Source organism: Nicotiana attenuata, unplaced genomic scaffold (genome assembly GCF_001879085.1).
Source record: "Nicotiana attenuata strain UT unplaced genomic scaffold, NIATTr2, whole genome shotgun sequence".
Lineage (NCBI taxonomy): Eukaryota > Viridiplantae > Streptophyta > Magnoliopsida > Solanales > Solanaceae > Nicotiana > Nicotiana attenuata.
The window spans coordinates 21,955-41,675 of record NW_017672071.1 but is presented as its reverse complement, the minus strand read 5'-3'; positions in this window follow the sequence as shown (position 1 = coordinate 41,675).

The window sequence follows — 19,721 nt, the reverse complement described above, 5'->3', positions numbered from 1 at the left end:
AAGTATACGCGAAAGCGGTTGATTATGTTGAGACTATAAATAAAGGAAAGATTTAATATCTTCTATTACTACAACTTGTAGCGGGATAATATGTATGTGAAAAGCTACCAGCGTTATTCTCCAGTTTGTACTACACAAATAAAAGAATACCACACTAAAGTGGATGTTTATTGACATAAAAACCCATAACATAATAAACTTGGAGTTTATTGATGATTGCACACGTCATGGTGTAAACCTGAAGTTTATCAATGCTGATAATTTATTCAGTTGGCATAATTGGTTTAGCCATATCAATTTAAGTATGATCTGCAAAAATAATAGAGAATTCACATGGGTAAATATTAAAGAACTAGAATGTTCTTTACGAATTCCCTTATATTTCTTGTTCCCATTAATTAATTGACCAACTAAAATTGGGATTGAATCACATGAATGCTGAAAATATCAAAGGTGAATATGGGCTCATTCATCTGCCATGTATACCACATAAGATGCATCTATGAGATGGTTACATGTGCGATTATTATTAACCTGCAACATGGTGTTTGCGAGGTAACTTGCTCAATAATTTAATTTAGAGCATAATTTCCAGAATTTTAACTCAAGATAGTTCATCTTGATAAATTGGTTTACATCACAGTTAGTTTAGCAAAATAATTTATTGAGTGCCTCCACTTAATAGCTAAACTATTACTTATGAGAACAAAGTTATCTATATCAGTTTGATATAGGTTATATACGAAAGTATATTACATTCTCCCCTCACAAGTGGTTCAGGGTTAGGAACCATTTCCATCTTATTATTATTGATGTGCGGTGTATATTTTGATTAACACCTAACGCACAAAGATGGGTTCTCAAAGTTGAGGAAACAAGTTAGTTTTTCTAACATGAGGGGGAGACAAGATACAACAGTTGAGAAAAAGTTACATGGAATGAATTATCATTTATACATCTAGATCCTCGAATAAAATAATATGAACTTGAAGTTCATAAAAGGATAATTTATGTGCAATTTATTGCAAAGCATGCCAGACGCATTTGCTGACCCAAAGAAAGTAACTATATTCTCATTGCAAATGCTCCTATTAAGTCCTAAAAGGACAAAGTTTATGGTAAGCTTAAAGCATATAGACAAATCGGTTTCAAATAAACTTCTTGATAAAGAAGATGAGAAAATGATCATAATAAAGGAGGCAAGTGATCTAGAAGATCACATGACATAACACTTCATAAAATCTCATGAGAGATTCAAGTACCTGAAAATATAAATGAAGAGATCTCTATGTTATGTCTTTATGAAAAAAAGGAGGTTGGAACCAATATAAAATATTCGTCGACGACATCTATGAAACCACTAAGTATAGATGAGAATTTTAAGTCTGTTGAATACAGACACAAAAATATTGGCCAAATAGAAGAGACACAATTCAAATAGAATTGATTTCATATGAAAGACATGTAGTTTTGAACATGTAGTTCAAACACTTGAAAGTATAAAGTCAATGGTATGTGCAATCAGTTTTCGATATCTTATATGTCTAGCATGACATGAAAACTTGATATGCATCTAAAGTCTATTATATGGCTTATATGACTTAACAATCCCTGAAGGATTTAAATTGCTTAAAGCATATAGAATTCATAATCATGAAGTACTACATACTCAGTGCAATTTGTGCACATGTGTCTTGCTATAACTATATGCATGATAATATGATAGCAAGAGTTTTCACCTCTATGTGAAGATATTGAACTCACGATTCCAACAAGATCATATGAAGACAATTCATCTCTATCAAGAATGATGATTCCAAGGTGCAATATATTCATTCAAGTTAATATGGCTGATTTGTTCATCAAATCTCTACCAAAGATCTTTTGAAGATGGTGCACAAGACTGGAATGCAAATGCTTAAGGATGTGAATTGATGCTTTCATCAGGGGGAGTTAATACGCATTGTACTCTTTTTTTCTTGCAAGGTTTTTAACGAGGCAACCAAAAGGCGTATTGTAGATATGTGTACTCTTTTTCCTTCTCTAGAATTTTTTTCCCACTGGGTTTTATTTTAGTTAAGGTTTTAACGAGGCACATTATCTGTTGAATAGACATTCAAGGGGGAGTTTTATAAATAGAATTTTATTTATGGTGAATGTCTATATTTAGAGAGATTCTAGGGTTTATTACTTGGTGGCTAAGTCACCCTCTCCCTATAAATAGAGGGTTCTATTCAATTATAATTCATCCAGTATCAATAAGAATTCTCTGTCTCTACTTTTTTCTGCAATGCTCTTGTTCTTCATTTATTGTTTTATAACATTATTTAATTACTTATAAGCTTGTTATAATTACTACTTTTATGCAGTTTTAAGTAAGTCCTTAAAATAAAGGATTATGAAATAAATGGCTGAATTCAAATGTTTGACGGTTTATTCGGACCTATTAACTTTTTAGAGTTTAAATTTTATGCATTAAATTTTATAGTGTTTATTGACCTTGAGAAAGCGTACGATAAAGTCGCGAGGGAGGTCCAGTGAAGGTGTTTGGAAGTTAGCGGCGTTTCGGTAGCGTATATTAGGGTGATTGAGGATATGTATAATGGTCCTAAGACTCGGCTGAGGACTGTGGGTGGTGACGCAGAGCATTTCCCTGTTTTGATGGGGTTGCACCAGGGATCGACGACACATGCAAGGGGAGGTGCCTTGGTGCATGCTATTTGCCGATGATATAGTGTTGATTGTCGAGACGTGAAGCGGAGTTAACGCGAGGTTTGAGGTTTGGAGACACGCCTTGGAGTCCAAAGATTTCAAGTTGAGCAGAACCAAAACAGAATACTTGGAGTGCAGTTTCAGTGACGGGACCCGTGAAGCAGACGTAGAGGTAAAGCTTGATGCTCAAGTTATCTCCGAGAAAGCTAGTTTTAAGTATCTCGGTCTATTATCCAAGGTAACGGGGAGATTGACGAAGATGTCGTCCATCGCATCGGAGCGGGATGGATGAAATAGAGGCTCGCTTCTGGTGTTTTATGTGATAAGAATATGCCGCCAAGACTTATGGGTAAGTTTTATAGAGTGGTGGTTCGACCGACTATGCTGTATGAGACTGCGTGTTGGCTAGTCAAGAACTCCCACGTGCAGAAGATGAAAGTAGCAGAGATGAGGATGTTGAGATGGATGTACCAGGAGAGATAAGATTAAGAATGAAGCTGTCCAGGACAGAGTGGGAGTAGCCTCCGTGAAGGACAAGATGCGGGAGTTGAGGCTGAGATGGTTCGGACATGTTAAGAGGAGATGCATTGATGCTCCTGTTAGGAGGTGTGAGAGGTTGGCCATGGCGAGTTTGAGAAGAGGTTGAGGTAGGCCTAAGAAGTGTCACACCTCCTTTCTACTTACTACACCCCGTAAAGGGTATAATAAAGGAGTTTTTCCAATTAAAGGACAATCGAAACGGGATTCGTTTATTAAGAAGTTCAGAGTCGCCACATGGGAGATTTATGGTGTCCCAAGTCACCGGTTTGAATCCCGAATCGAGGAAAGGGTTTGACTCTGTTTAACAATCGCGAACCAGAAATCCGGGTAAGGAATTCTGTTAACCCGGAGAAGGTGTTAGGCATTCCCGAGTTCCGTGGTTCTAGCACGGTCGCTCAACTATCATATTTGGCTTAAGTCTGATTTTAATTCATGTCATCCTATAGTGCAATTTTAAAAATATTTAACCGCTTTTAATTAGTTTTTATGAAAGTGAACGTCGTTTAAGAACATATTTTTGGATCACGTCACATGAAATGCACCCGGATCCTCGACACCTCTTATTCAACGTTTTGGGATTTGGATTTGGGTCGCATGAAATGCACACCCGTAGTTAAGAAGGTAAAATTATTAAAAGCGCGCCTAAAGTGGCTAGCGTCTGGAGGCCATGAAAATTCGCTAAATGGCACGTCCCGAATTTCTAAAATATTTTTAATAAAACAATTAAAGAGGGCCACGCAATTTGCAATTTTATTTGGCACGGCGCACCTCAATTCGTTCTTAAAGGACAACCTAAAGACGAACTAGTATTATCTATACGAATTGTCTCTAAAAAACTTAATTTGTTAACATTATGAATTAACTAACATTATGGTATTCAAGGAAATTCGGGCCCCAAGCTCAAGTCCGAACCCGAACAAGGCGATCTCCGTTACTGAAGAAACCCTTAGCTCGAATCCGCTACTTAACTTGAAAGGCCCAGGCCTACAATGTTTCAATTATTTAATGGATTGGTTATCAATTCAGTCTTGGGCCTAATATAGCACGTCTCCGATATACTTAAGAAGTTTGACTATTTGAACAATTAAAGAGTCAAAATTATACTACTGCCTAAGTTAATTTAAGAAAGAGTTGAAGGTTTAAAGAGGCTTGAGCTAAGCGTGAAGCCCAACAATTGTAAGGTGCAAAGCCGTCCAGGACTGGTAATCCTTAGGCCAAATAGCACTGGCCCAAATGAGAGCCCAAGTTGGGGAGCAAGCCCCTTTCAGTAGCTCAGAGGATCCCATTTCGAATCCCACCATTACACAAAATATCAATCAAAAGCCCCTTCAGTAGATCACAAGTGAATTAGTCTTGATACAAAACACCATCGTTATTCAGATCACATGCCATTAATAAAGAAAAACAAAATGAGATTAAACTAACAATTAACTCGGAGCCTTAACTAGTTAACACAAATTGCCTACTTCTACTTCTACTTCTGAATTTCAAACATTCACGCGCAGATTGATCAATTAACTAATACCAGTTGACTAATAGTAAATCTAACTTAAACCTGTCCGTGATTAATGTCAAGATGAACTAAATGCTTCTGAATTTTTGCCCATTAACTGAACACCTGGAATGGTACCAACTAACCTAAATCAAATATGCTCACAATCAACCACAGGATACACTGACATTTGCTTTAGAAAACTATGGACCAAATCTTTCCCCCTCTTTAAACATAATTCCACAACCCCCTGAAGTTCAAGAATACTGCCAGTTAAGTCAATGTATGAGCCCATGACCAACCTAACATGATTAGCATCACCAAGATCAAAAGAACTATTCAGCAACCAAATTCTCAACAGCTTTTACAATCACCAGAATATCTAAACATGCATATCTAAACTGAACTTCGATCCATTTAACAGATTGTTCCAAGTCTAAAAGCAGTCCCCAGATCAAATACAAATAGCAGAAACTTAAACTACTTAAACAGAGGTCAACTAAGCAACATAGCACACTTAGTAGAAAATAAAACTCAAAATAAAACAGAACTAAATCAAAAAGCAACTGCAATTATGCTTTAACATCCTTCTTTCTCATTTTTTCATTCTTCAACTCAAAGCTTCACCAATACATGTAGAATTTCAGAGGACATGTACCTGGTAATGAGAAAGGCAAAGAAGAGAGTAAGAGACCAGCAATATCAAATGCAGAATCAGCACCAGCAACAAAGCAGCCCAGATTCAACCCAAAACCAACAATGAAATCCAACTAGAAGGAATAAACCAATCCAGAAAAACCTAATCAGATCTTTCAATGCCCGGGTTTAAACCAGTTTTGACCTCAAATAGAATCAGTTGTGGTTTAGAAAAGTAAAGAAAGCTTCAAAGTTCAAAGAGAAATTCCAATGGAACAGTATTTTTCAGCTTTTCAAGCCGTTTGTGATTTTTAGGATTTTCTGCTCTTCAGGTCTTTTTTCTGTATTTTAGCTCTTCAATCCTTGCCTTCTTGCCTTCTAAGGCAAGAAATGATGCTTTTATAGGCAAACAACTAGGGCAGCCCTTGCAAGCTTTTTCTTTCTTGCACTTTAGTCCTCTTTTTTAGCTTAAAAGTCCTTTATTTATTGACTTGTTACCCAAGTCATACCATTATAATTTGAAATTACAAGTAGAACCCCTTCTAGGTGCTTCTAGGGGCTTCTAATTTCAGTTACCAGAGATTTCTTAAGTTGAATTACCCATATTACCCTTTTTGCTTCTGAAAATTACCCAGTTAAACCAAACTAAATTTATTCACTAAACCAATCAGCAATTCAAATGAAATTGAACTAAAGTCAAATTATCAGTAACAATCATGAACTACTCAATCGAAACCAAGCACAAAATCAAACTAACATAAAATCAAAGCAAAAACAAAATTAAACCGGAATAACAGCATCAATTAACATGAAGTAAAACTAATCAAATGAGGAGATACCTTGCTGACTTAAAATGAACAATCAAAAAACTTAAACTAAACCTAGAATACTAATTTAAAGAATAAATTCATGCTATTAATTATTAGCGAATTAGAACTCAAACAAACATGAAAACAAACAAATAAGAACAGAGCAAAAATGAATTCCATTACTGATTCTAGACGGATTGGTAAGCAAAAAATGAAAAACAAAACCTAAATTGATTAATCATGAAGAAATGACAGTCATGGAGGAGAAACTAATTCAAATAACGAAAAAGACTCACCTATGAAGTTCTAGAGTTCTGCCGCCTCTATGATCTAATATTCGAGCACCTTGGGCGAGGTTTGAAGGCCACTGATGATGGATTAGGAACGAGGGAGGTGAGGGGATCCCATGATGTGAGTTTGGTGAGATTTGGAGGATTTAGGGTTTTGGCCGGAATTTTGATTTGATATTCGAGAAGATTGGCTAGGCTTTGAGGGATGGGGTTTGGGGGTTTAGAAAGAGGAGAACGAGGGGAGTTCAGGGTGTTAATTTGGTGAGGTTTGATGACCGGCCGCCGCCGTGAGGCGATTTCCGGCGGCGGTCTAGGGCGGTGGACGGCGGAGACGGTGACGTTGAATTGTCTCTAATGGCCGGTGAGAGACGGAGGGGGGGGTAGGGGGGTTCTGAGGGGCGGGGTCCAATTTGGACAATTATATATTAAACAATCCCAGCTTCCCAGCCGTCCGATCAAGGAACCTCGATGGCTGGGATTTGTTATAAGCAAAACGGCGTCGTTTGAGTCCTTGGGGGGGCTGGAACGGGTATGAGGACCGGGTTTGGGCCGGGTAAGCAGGCTGGTTGAGGGGGATCCGTTTGGGCTTGGCAATTTCAAATAACTTTGGCCCAAAATATACTTATCTTTCAATTTCTATTCTTTTTTCTTTCCATTTCTTTTCAAAACTTTTTTTTCTTTTCTTTTCAGATTAAAAAAAATAAAATCTACATTAATTCTAAACCAAAATTATCCTACCATATTAGATTAATGTTCAAAATAATATTTACAACAACTAATTAACTACCAAATTAAAAGAAAACTGCACGATTCGGAACTAAATGCCAAAATGAGTTATTTTTTTGTGATTTTCTATTTTTGTAACACAACTAAATTACTAACTAATTTTAAAATGCCAAATTAAATCCTAAATGCAAATGCAACATATTTTTTGTATTTTTCATGAATTAAATAAAATAAACATGCACAAACAAATGCAAACAATTAACAGAAAATGCCACGAAAAACCACAAAATTGCAAGTAATGAAAAGAAATTATTTTGTTTTGAATTTATGGGAGTAATTCATATAGGGCAAAAATCACGTGCTCACAAGAAGTACTGGGGAGAGGTGATTAGACAGGACATGGCGCTGCTTCAGCTTAATGAGGACATGACCCTTGATAGGAGAGTGTGGAGGTCGAGGATTAGGGTAGAAGGTTAGTGGGTAGTTTTTTAGTGGCTCACCGATAGTCTTAGTAGCACGCATGTCCCTTCATATTCTTAGATTTTTATTGCGTGATGTGATTTTGTTCGCCTCAGGTATTGTATTCCCTGTTGCTATTATTTGGTACTACTTATCCTTTATCTCCCTCTTTTTCTTCTCTCTTCCTTTCTTGCTTTTCTTCTTCTTATTCTTCTCACCCTTTCCGAGCTGAGGGTCTATTGGAAACAACCTCTCTACCTGCATTAGGTAGGGGTAAGGTCTGCGTACAGACTATCCTCCCCAACCCCACCTGTTGGGAACATACTGGGTTTGTTGTTGTTGTTGTTGTTGTTTTTTTTGTTGTCGCATTAATAATATACAAATTTTTTAAGTAATTTCAAAAGTTGTAATTTTAAAGGTAACTGCATTAACACTTAGGTAACTAGAGAGAGAAGGAGACCTTCTCTCTAAACTCTTCGTCTTCTACAAATTACTCAAATGAGCAGCCTTTCAAATTCCATTCCACAAATCCCATTAATTCCACCAAAGCCACCTAACATTACCAATCAAATGAGGGAACTCAATAGCCCAATGAACTCTCCCACACAACCCAGCGCTCACTTCCCACTCTCACATAACACTACCCCCATATTCAAAGATAAATTACTGTAATTAATTCAGAGGAGACTCATATAATTATGCATCATGATGAACACCACACTCTTTTCATGCCAGAGGATGCACCGATGGAGGAAGCAGTACTGCCTAAAGCCCATGCACGAGGTCTGGATGCAATCGAAGAAGAAATCCAAATCAACCTATCAAATGAAGACCTCAAATGCATTTTCCAGCCTTGGAAATACTCTATCATTATCAAGCTCATGGGCAAAACGTATACTTCATCATTATCTTAAGAGAAAAATCCAAGATCTATGGAGACCTACTGAAAAATTTACCCTCATGAACCTAGGAGCGGATTACTTCATTGTGAAGTTTAATAAAGAAGAAAATATGGTTAAATCTCTGCATAATAGTCCATGGTTCATTAATGATTTTTCCCTATTTGTGCAAAAATGGGAACCACAGTTTATGGCAAGCGAGGCTAAATAATTATTTTTAGCCATATGGATGCACTTACCACAACTCCCAGTTGAGTTTTACGACAATATTATCCTCCAAAAAATTAGAAATAAAATAGGAAAATTACTCCGTATTAATGCATGCACTTCATCGACTTTAAGAGGGAGATACACGAGGTTGTGCGTGGAGGTGCCAATAGACACACATGTTAAGCCTTTCATTTTTATTGGTTCTTATAAACAACAAATTTTATATGAAGGAGAAAATTTCTTCTGTAAAAAATGTGGTAGACTGGGTCACAACAGACAAAAATGTCAATATTCAAGTTCACAACCTTTCATGACAAATCTACAAGAGTCAAGTTTAGGCTCCAAGTCAGAAAGGCCGGGGGAAGGAGAATGGAAAACAGTTTCCTTTGAAAAAAGAGGTCACGGACTGCACGATCAACGTCTCCAACAATTGGCAACATGTATTAAAGTTAGAATCTTTGATGCAAATACAGGTAAGTATCTCAACACTCAAAAGCTTAAGTACTTTGAAAAAGAGTCTCATAAATTGTCTGACATGGACAAAAAGAATAACCAAAGATCTTGGAGTACCACAGACACCCATAAAACAATTCTGCCTACCACCAACCATTTCTCTCAATTAGAGAACTTGCCCATGGTTTTAGATGAAACTATTAAACCACTAATAAAAAATAATGTGAACAACCAATGCATGCACACTATAATGGACATCTCTAAAGAGACTAAATTACACGTGAAAACACTGGAAAAACTTGGTTAATGGAGCCATAATCATTGGATTCTAATATTTTAAAATAAAATACTGTGACCTACCCTAATGATAATAACGTAAAGGAAAAATTACTAAATCCACCATTATATCTACTAATACTGCCAACACTATTTCCTTACCACAACACTCTAAAACCTCCAGCAATCTACACAACATGCACTCTAAACAGGAGGAACAAGATTGTCACATGGAAAATAACATAGAACACTTGGCACCAGGCATATCCACTAAAGATATAGATAAAAGCCATACGTCATCCCAATCAAAACCCATGCAAATAGAGCCTACTGCAATAGAAAATAATTCCAGCCACCCCACTACTTCCTCTAACTCCACCCAAGTTAAAAAAATCACTAGCCAAGATCATCCCCAGACTTCCATTTACAAGGAGAAGATACCGACTAGTCCATGTTCTTCAACAAAACAGAAATCTGAACATGGACAACATACCTTCATTCCCTCCTCAAAACCAACCTCTCTTCTTCACATCACCCCCTCCACCACAGAACTATCAACCAACATCTTGGATCGAAGCAGGACTGCTAGGCCATGCAATCACCTTCAACATTCAAATCAACGGTCAAGAGATGGTAATGATCATCCAGAACACTTGTTACCTAGCTAAACTAATTTTAGAGGGGATGCATCTAGCCATGAACAACTACACCAATCAAATGTGGATCAACAACATACTCCACCCACTAGCCCCAGCAATGAACCACACTCTAATTCAAACGATGCAATATCACTGGAACTTACCACAAATTCCCAACGCACAGGTACCTCTAAACCTCCCAACGAACCTCCCACTCTTCCCGTCAGAAGAGATCACTCACCTGAAACCAATATTCATGCCATGGGGTCTGCATGCAAACCAAGAACAAGCCCAAGTGACCAACAACAACCCAGTACCCATGGAACCCAATCCCCAACACAATGCTCAAGAACAAGAACAGAATCCAGTAGGGGGAGAAGAATAACTCCCTCCACAAGGTATGGAACCGATTGTGGAATTTTCAAACCTAAACAAGGTAAAAATATTATTCTTTCAGGAAATGTGGAGCAAGAAGTACATCTTCAATTGTCCAACTGTAATGTACAAATGCTCAATGCATATACCCCCCCCCCCCCCCCAGGATCCAACAATAGGGAAGCATGCAGTGATTCTAGTACCATCCACGAGAAGGAACCACAACAACCATGTGGAAGTAGAGACCAACACCAACTATCAACGACCAATTCCATTGAATAGAGCCAGTTCTATAATTTTCTGGAATGTTCGAGGGGAAAATAATAATGATTTTTTCGAAGGAACTTTAGGGAACTCTTAGATACCCACAAGCCATGCATGGTAGCCTTACTAGAAACAAGGATGGCCTCCCATGCATCCCTTCTCAATGACTTTAACTTCTCTGAGATGATTAAAGTTCTTGCTGAGGCGCTTTATCGAGGAATGGCATTTCTATATGATCACACTGTGATTAATATTCAACAGTTCACTAGGAGAGGTCAAGAAATTCACGCACAATCAGAGGTACGACCCTTTAAATACTCTTGGCTAGTTAGTTCTGTTTATGCAAGTACTAACAACTATAATAGAGACACTATGTGGGAGAACCTAATTTTTATCTCTAACAATTACAAAGGACATTGGTTAATAGGAGGAGATTTCAATGATATAGTTAGTTCATCAGAAAAGTTAGGTGGTAGAGCTATCCACCCTAATAGATCCTCTAAGCTTTGGAACTATATTAACAAATGCAAGTTATAGACTTAGGTCTTAAAGGCTGTAAATTTACTTGGTCTAATCATAGAAGAAAAAATAAAGATTTGATCATGGAAAGATTAGACTGAGTTTTTGGGGATAGGATCCCCTCCGGTAGTGTACTGTCCAGTATTGCTCAATGGCTTCTTAGATGCATGCCATGTGTATAGATGGAGGTTCAAAGGCTTGGATCTAGTTTGCACTTGTATTTTTTTTTTCTATTTACTTTATCAAACAAATATAATAATTTAAAAAGTAAAAAATAAAAAAGGCAGGAAATTCTACACTGTTTTCTCCATCTTTGTCTTCTTTCACAAAGTGACATTATTCTAGAAACTCCATTGAATTTTTTTAAATTCTAAGTGAATGTCCGACAAAACTTGGCAATCTAAAAAATATAAGATGGGAGTTTGGGTATTTCAAATTTGAATAACGGGAAAGTCTAGTGATTTTTTAAATAAAAGTTCTCCGATGTCTGTGTGTGAAGGAAATCCTAAGGATGAAGAAGAAGAGAGCAAAGTTCGTGGGTTGGGGTTGGAGTTGGGGAAGGAAACCCTGCCATTTTTTGTTTTTTACTTATTAAATTATTATATTTGCTTAATAAATGGAAATAAGGAAGCATAAGTAAAAACTAAATCTAAGCCTTTGAAACTCCATCCGCACACATGGCATGCATCTAAAAAACCATTGAGCATTACTGGACAGTACACTACTAGAGGGGATCCCATCCCGAGTTTTTGCTAATGAAAATTGGTTGCAAATCTTCCCAAACGGAACAGTTACCCATCTTCCTAAAACATACTCAAACCACAATCCTATTTTAGTTAAATTAAACCATGTCAACTAAAACTCCGCAAGACCTTTTAGACTAGAAAATATTTGGTGCACTCACCCAGACTTTATTAATATAGTCACGGCTAATTGGCAAAATGAAGATCCCATTATAAATACCAAAAACTTCACTAATCATGTACAAACGTGGGGGAAGTCAACCTTTGGAAATATTTTTAGGAAGAAAAACAGGTTGTTAGCCCGACTTTTTGGTATTCAAAATTCTATTAATTATGGTCGTAGCCTTTTTCTACAAAATCTTGAACAAAACCTCATAATAGAATATAACAACCTCCTCAAACTAGAATAGGATTACTGGAAGTTAATTGGCGCAACGACGAAGATGCAAATACTACATTCTTTCATATTAGTGCTTCTAATCGAAAAAGACGAAATCATATAAGCTTTTTTAAATATGAGCATGAAAACTGGGTAGACAACCACAATGACCTATTAACACACACACAAAATTATTACCAAGATATGTTCACTACTAATCACAATCAAACAAATTGGCTTAGTACTAAAAATCGTCAACCAAGCTTTGATAATGTAGATCTCTCCTCTCTTGGCAACCCACTCCTTGATAGTGAAGTAAATTCACCTTTATTCTCATTTAAACCTTTCAGAGCTCCGGGGCCTGACGGTTTACACCCTTTTTTTTCAAAAATACTGACATATTGTAGGAAACTCAGTACGTATCTTTTGTCTTAAGGTTTTTGACAATTACTCAATCCCCCCCAGACATTAATACCACTTTCTTGTGTCTGATCCCTAAGATTCCTAATTCTAACAATCTAAAAAAATTCAGACCTATAGGTATATGTTATACTATTTATAAGATCATCACCAAAATTATCGCAAATAGAGTGAAGCCTTTTCTAGATTTATTAATTAGCCCATATCAATCAAGCTTTTGAAAACCAGAAGGGCTGGGGATAATGCTATTGACATCTAGGAAGTTATCTCTAGTTCCAAAAAATTCAGTGAAAAAATTGGTAGCATGTTACTAAAAATAGACCTAGAAAAAGCCTTTGATAAGCTCGAATGGTCCTTCGTCTACAGATTTTTATTTTATTTTATTTTATTTTAAATTTCCTCCAAAAATGATTAAACTTATAATGTCTTGTGTTACCACTAGTTCTATTGCAGTACTAGTTAATGGCACAAAAACAAACTTCTTTAACCCTAGTAGAGATATTAGACAAGGTGATCTCATGTCGCCATATATTTTCATTTTATGCATGGAGATACTTTCAAGATATATTAATCACCAAGTTGATAACAGGCAATGGATTCCCATTAAAATTTGCACCAAAGGTCCTGCCCTATTCCATATATTTTTTGCTGATGACCTTATCCTTAAGGGCAAAATAAAGGGAGAAATTCAAAAATAGCCAGATTTACCACTGGTCGTTGAAAAATAGCCAAGTTTCAAAAGTCATCGAAATTTAGCCACTTTAAATCTGAGCGAAACACTGTTCAAAATCCGGAAAAATACGCCCGCAAATTTTACGGGAGTTCCAACATAAGTATGCTTCAACTCCCGTAAATTTTATGGGAGTTCCAGGATAACTATGCTGGAACTCCCGCAAATTTTACGGGAGTTCAAGCATAATTATGCTGGAACTCCCGCAAATTTTACGGGAGTTCCAGCAAGTATAATTGTCCAGTATAATATACTGGAGTTTGGAGCACTGGTGCTCCAGTCTCCCGCAAATTTTACAGGAGTTAGCAAAGTATACCGGTCCAGCATAATATGGTGGAGTTCGTACACAAATGCACCAGAACCCCGTATATTATACTGGACCGGTCCCTGTTGCAGCAAAATAGTGGCTATTTTTCATTGACTTGATAAACGCTGGCTATTTTTCATTGACCAGTGTGAAAACTGGCTATACCATGATATTTTAACCAAAATAAATAGCATAACATGTTCCACGATCCAAAATGGTCTTAACCTATTTTTGTCAACTGTTTGGAAAAAATATTAACTATGCCAAATCTAAAAATTATTTTTTTCTAAAAATTGCTCAAGAGAGTGTATCAGTAACACCTCCTCCTACTTTAGCATCAAGAGTAGTAATTCCCTTGGTGATTACTTAGGTTTTCCCATCCTACAAGGTCAACCCAGATCAAAGCACATCCAATACATAATCGATAACATGCGCAACAAACTCTCTGGTTGAAAAACAAGGTGCATAAACATAGCAGGAAGAGGCACCTTAGCTATATTCACCCTTGCTAGTTTACCAGCCTATTACATGCAATATACCCTGTTGCCTGCCAAAACACTAAAAATTATTAACAAAATTTAGAGGTACTTTCTATGGGGAACAATGGAGTCAAAAAAGAAATTGCACCTATTTAGTTGAAATATTGTTACAAACAATAAAGAAAATGGGGTATTAGGCTTAAAAAAGCAAAATCAAAAAATTTAGCTCGCCTAGCTTGGCGACTCATAGCAAATCCTCATTCCCTTTGGGCAGACCTTCACATCAAGAAGTATTTAAATAGCTCAATCTCTAATCACTCCTTTTGCTGGAAAAGCATTCTCAAAGGTTGGACTATCTGCAATAAGGGTATTGCATGGTATATATTTGGGACTGTAAATGGACCCCAAATTGTAACAACCGCAGGGATTACTTCACTGGCCCTCTTAACAAAAATGAATCGGCCTTAGTTATTAGAGACATTAGACATAACAACTCTTGTAAACTAGACATTATCTCCTTTGGGAAGATCTAAATGAAAAAAATCTATTCCATTATTTTTCCCATTGACTCTTCTTCAGACGTTCCATTATGGACTATGAATAATAATGAGATTTTCACTACTAAGTTTTGCTATAAATTAATTGATAAAGAACTATCTTCTAAGTTAAATTACACGTGGATTTGGATTTTACATTGTCCTAACAAGATTAAAATTTTCCTTTAGTTATATTATCACAATTGATTACCTTGTAGGAACTACTTTTATCATATTGGCATGAATGTTGAGGAAATATGCACAATCTGCAGGAAAGAGCCAGAAAGCATAACTCATCTTTTTAAATTGCTCTATAGCAAGGGAAGTATGGAGTGACATCGGTAATAATACTAGCTCTATATTCTGGCTCGACACCATTAGAAACCTAAACCCTAGCATACCTTCTAAACTAATCCACTGGAATACCCTTTTCCTTTTCATTATTTGGAACATCTGGATCATGAGGAATAATAATAACATTAATAACACAAGTAATGTTGTTTCTCTAAATTACGTTTTGAGTCAAGCCATAGAATACAAACTAATGACACAAAGAAAGAGCAACCTTACTAAACATATTCTCATCCAAATAAGCTGGATAAGGCCACCAAAAGGATGGTATAAACTCAACATAGATGGAGCCTTCAAAAACGGTGAGACGCAGGGTGAAACTGGAAGCATATTTAGAAATAACAATGGAGATTGGTGATGGGCTAAGTCACCCATCGACACAGAACTACAAGCTCTCTTCCATGTCCTTCAACTAGCATGGAAACAAAACCTTTATCAACTTGAAGTGGAAACAGATGCAACCCAGGTAATTAATTTCATAAACCATGGCGATGCCACTTATAGCACTTATTAATAATTGCAGGTGGTTGATGTCCAGAATGGCCATGTTGGTGTTCAGACACAACTTCCGACAAGAGAATGAAGTAGCACATCTTCTGGCCGAAGAAGAATCAAGGCATCTAAATATCAATAAACTTAGTCGTCTTGCTGTCCCACCACCTTTTGTCATGACCAGGATGCTGGCGGACAAAGCTGGTGTAGTTTATATGAAGTTTGTTTCTGTTTATGTATGTAGACAATTAGATAAGCTTGGTAACCTCAGTGTCATGCAAGGCCTATCGTCAGCATGTAATGAAGCAACGGATCAAATGACCTTTACGACTTAGCATTAATGAATAAATATTTCCAATTTCTAAAAAAAAAAAAAGGGTTACTGCATTGATTTTGGCTTTTCATATAATTATAATAACAAAATACATTAAAGATAAGTTGACTCCTAGATGTACCAGTACACTCAAATTATTTATTTTTCCAGCTTATTCATTAAATTCTAACGTCTTTTACGATTTTCTCTTAATGTCAACGTCAAAATCAGAGAAGTTCCACATTGAAACATTATGAACATTCTAAAAATTAATTCTTCGCCTCAAATATTCGGGATCTTGTGACCTTTTTCTGCTTAAACATTATAGTTTTAAATTCATAATACTCTCGTTCATAAGTATCTAATGGCCTTATAAGTTTTTGTTATTTTAAAGAGAAACTTTCAGAAATCACTATGTTTTAGTGGTTATTAGCTAGTTGTAGTTATCATTTACTATATTACTTTCTATAACTATGTTTTCAGATTTTTAGAGTGTACTCGATGTATTTAAGCTACTGTATTCATGAATACAGTAGCATTTCTATGCGTGAAACAGGGGATTATAGCTAGACTGATTTTGTATTCGAGTGTATTCGATTGTATTCATGGCGTGAAACATGAGATTACAACTGGACAGATTATTGTATTCGACTGTATTCACGGCGTGAAACAGGGGATTACACTATTTTTAAACGGAAAGTGGATCAATTAACATAATAGACTCCTAATATAACTCAACAAACTCAATTATAACACACAAATTTTGTACTTTCAGTTATAAAAAAGATTCTCAATCGAAAATACCCCAAAAATATAACAATCTTCAGAGAAATTATATAATACATCTGAATACATAAATTATATTAATTAAAAAAATATATGAACACATTCATGGAATACAACGAGACAGTGAATACAATGAAATACATGGAATACAGCGAGATACATTGAAATATAATGAAAAAAAGACAATGAATACAATAAAATACATGGAAATACGGCGAGATACATTGAAATACATTGAAATATATTAACAGAAAATTCAAGTTGCTCAGCCCCAAACTCCGTCGTCTTTGTTCAAGAACAACCCTAATGTCGTCTCAGCAGATGGAAATAACAATTCCCTCGGAATAGGAACCTCAATTTTCACTTTCTTCTTATCTACCACATCGTCCTCGCCACCAACGATTTTCCTCGGAACAGGAACCTAAATTTTCAGTTTGTTTCCATCCGTAATTAACGGTGCTGCCATCCAGAAATCCATTAGAATCCACCATTACCAAACTAATTATTAAGAAAGATTTTTATCATTTTTATCTACTTAAGCCTGAAGAGAAGTCTTGGATTGATTCATTCTCCAAAAATTAGGTCGAATATATGGTTCTCTTCAAATTGAGGTACAGACCAATCCTGCCACATACTTCAAGGTGTAACAGGAGCAGATCCGCTAATAGGAATCAGCCGGAGTTTTCATCATCATAAACTTCAAAACTTTGCAGTTCAAATCCATGGCAAAGAGATGAGATTCGAAACTGTACAAACAAAAATATCTTTGAGAAGCTCTGTAAAGGTAAGATGAAGGTGGAAGATGAGAGAGAGAGAGAGAGAGAATAGATACGGGGTAGGGGATATGAGAAATTTAAGGGGATAGGAGAAATTTGAGTGGAGAGAGAAAAATAATACAAAGAAGGGTAGGAGGTGACCATAAATAGATATTTGGCTATAAAAAATCAAAAGATAGCTATAGAATATAATTTTTTAAAAAGATATTTATTTAAAATAAATAAGGTATCAACCTTTGCTATAGGAGGTAACTAATCCTATTTTAAACAACAAAGAAAGATAGTACAGTCAAACTTCTCTATAACAGCCTCATTTGTTCCGAATATTTTTGGATGTTATAGCGAAGTGCTGTTATAAAGAACATATTATAACATAACATAATTATTGGTTCCGAAAAATTTTGGCTTTTATAGTGAAGTATTGTTATATAGGAATGTTATTATAGAGAGGTCTGACTGTGGTACACGAAATGTTTTGAAAATTAAAGGACAAAAAAAGTTGAAGTTAAACGTTTCATAAGCTATTTTGCCTTTTTTAAATATTTTTTATTTATAAAGGAGTACTAAATTCACGAGTCATAGCATAATGATAAGATTGCTAGTAGCCTAGTACTATACTCTTTCTTGCAATTTTTGGCACATATTAAATCCCCCTTTAAAAGTATTTTTACAGTTTTCCTATTTTGTTTTTGGGAGTCAACGTGAACAAATTTTTGCTCAAATGAGTGGTCTCCCACTAAGTCAGTAAATGAAAATTATTTTGGAGCAAAGTAAATGAAAATTATTTTTTGGCAAATTAGGCAACGGGACTCATTTGTTTTCTTTAAGATGAGACACATCTGAATATCAAGACGTGTATTAAGATTAAGACATCTAATCTGAATACACGTCTGAATAGATTAAGATCTGAATCGAAATAATTAAGACTGTTTGATTTTTTACATCTGAATGTATAAAATTTATCTATTTGAAAATTAATAAACTTAAAATACAAATGAAATAACTAATCTAATATTCTATCAATAAAATATTGAGTTTTTTAAAATATGATAGTTGTTGGTGGTGATGGCTAACGGGTGAATGTCGACTAGAGGCGGTGGTTGGTGGTAGTTTTGGTTGATGATGGTGGTTCATGCTGGTAGCTAGTAGTGATTGGTAGTGGTGACGATTGAGGATGGTGGTGGTGGTCGATGATAGTTAATAATGGCGGGTGGTGGTAATAGTTGTGACTGAGGAATGTGGTGGGTTGGTGGTGGTAGGTTATAATGATGGGCAGTGTCGGTTGTGGTTGTTGATGGTGATGGGGTGATCAGTTGTGGTAGTTGAGGTGGATGAGTGTTGATTGCGGGGGAGAATGATGGTGGTCGGAGTGGTGGGGATAGTGGGTGGTGATGGTCGATAATGGTGGCGGCGTGGTGGTGGTGGTGGTGGTGGTTGAGTATGGTGGTGGCGGCGGCATGGTGGTAGTTGATAATGATAGGCGGTGGCGGCAGTTAATAATGAATATGTGATAGCATCTTAATGAAATTAAATCTCTGTTATAGATCTTAATCATACAGACCTATTCAGGCCCATTAAGTGGTTGTAAAGTAAAAAAAACAAACACACTTAATGATTAAGATCTGAATAATTAAGATTCAGAATTTAAAAACAAACACACTTAATATTTAAGATCTGAATGATTAAGATTCAGACCTCCATTAACTGCAAACAATGGGACGGAAGCCACCTCTCACTTTTAAGTTTTTGTTGTTTAATTCCTGTTAAATTAATTTTCCTTTTTAAGTTTTATGTATTAATTCCGTAATAGGTATTGTTTTCACTAGATTCCTCCTTTACGTGTATGTAATCAATTAATCATCCTTATGATAATAACTTGGCTATTCTTGGAACTATCTTACCTTTTATTATGTGATTTTATTAGTTATTGAAAATGTGATTTTTATCTTTTCGTTATAATTTTTTTTCATAAAAGACTCTAATTTTGTTTTATGCAAAGTTAGTACATCTATTTCTTGTCTTAATTAAAAACTCAAATACGCAAAATTGAAACTCTTTTTCTTTCATTCAAGTTCTATCATAATATTCATAAAAGTGCCTAATTTAGATGT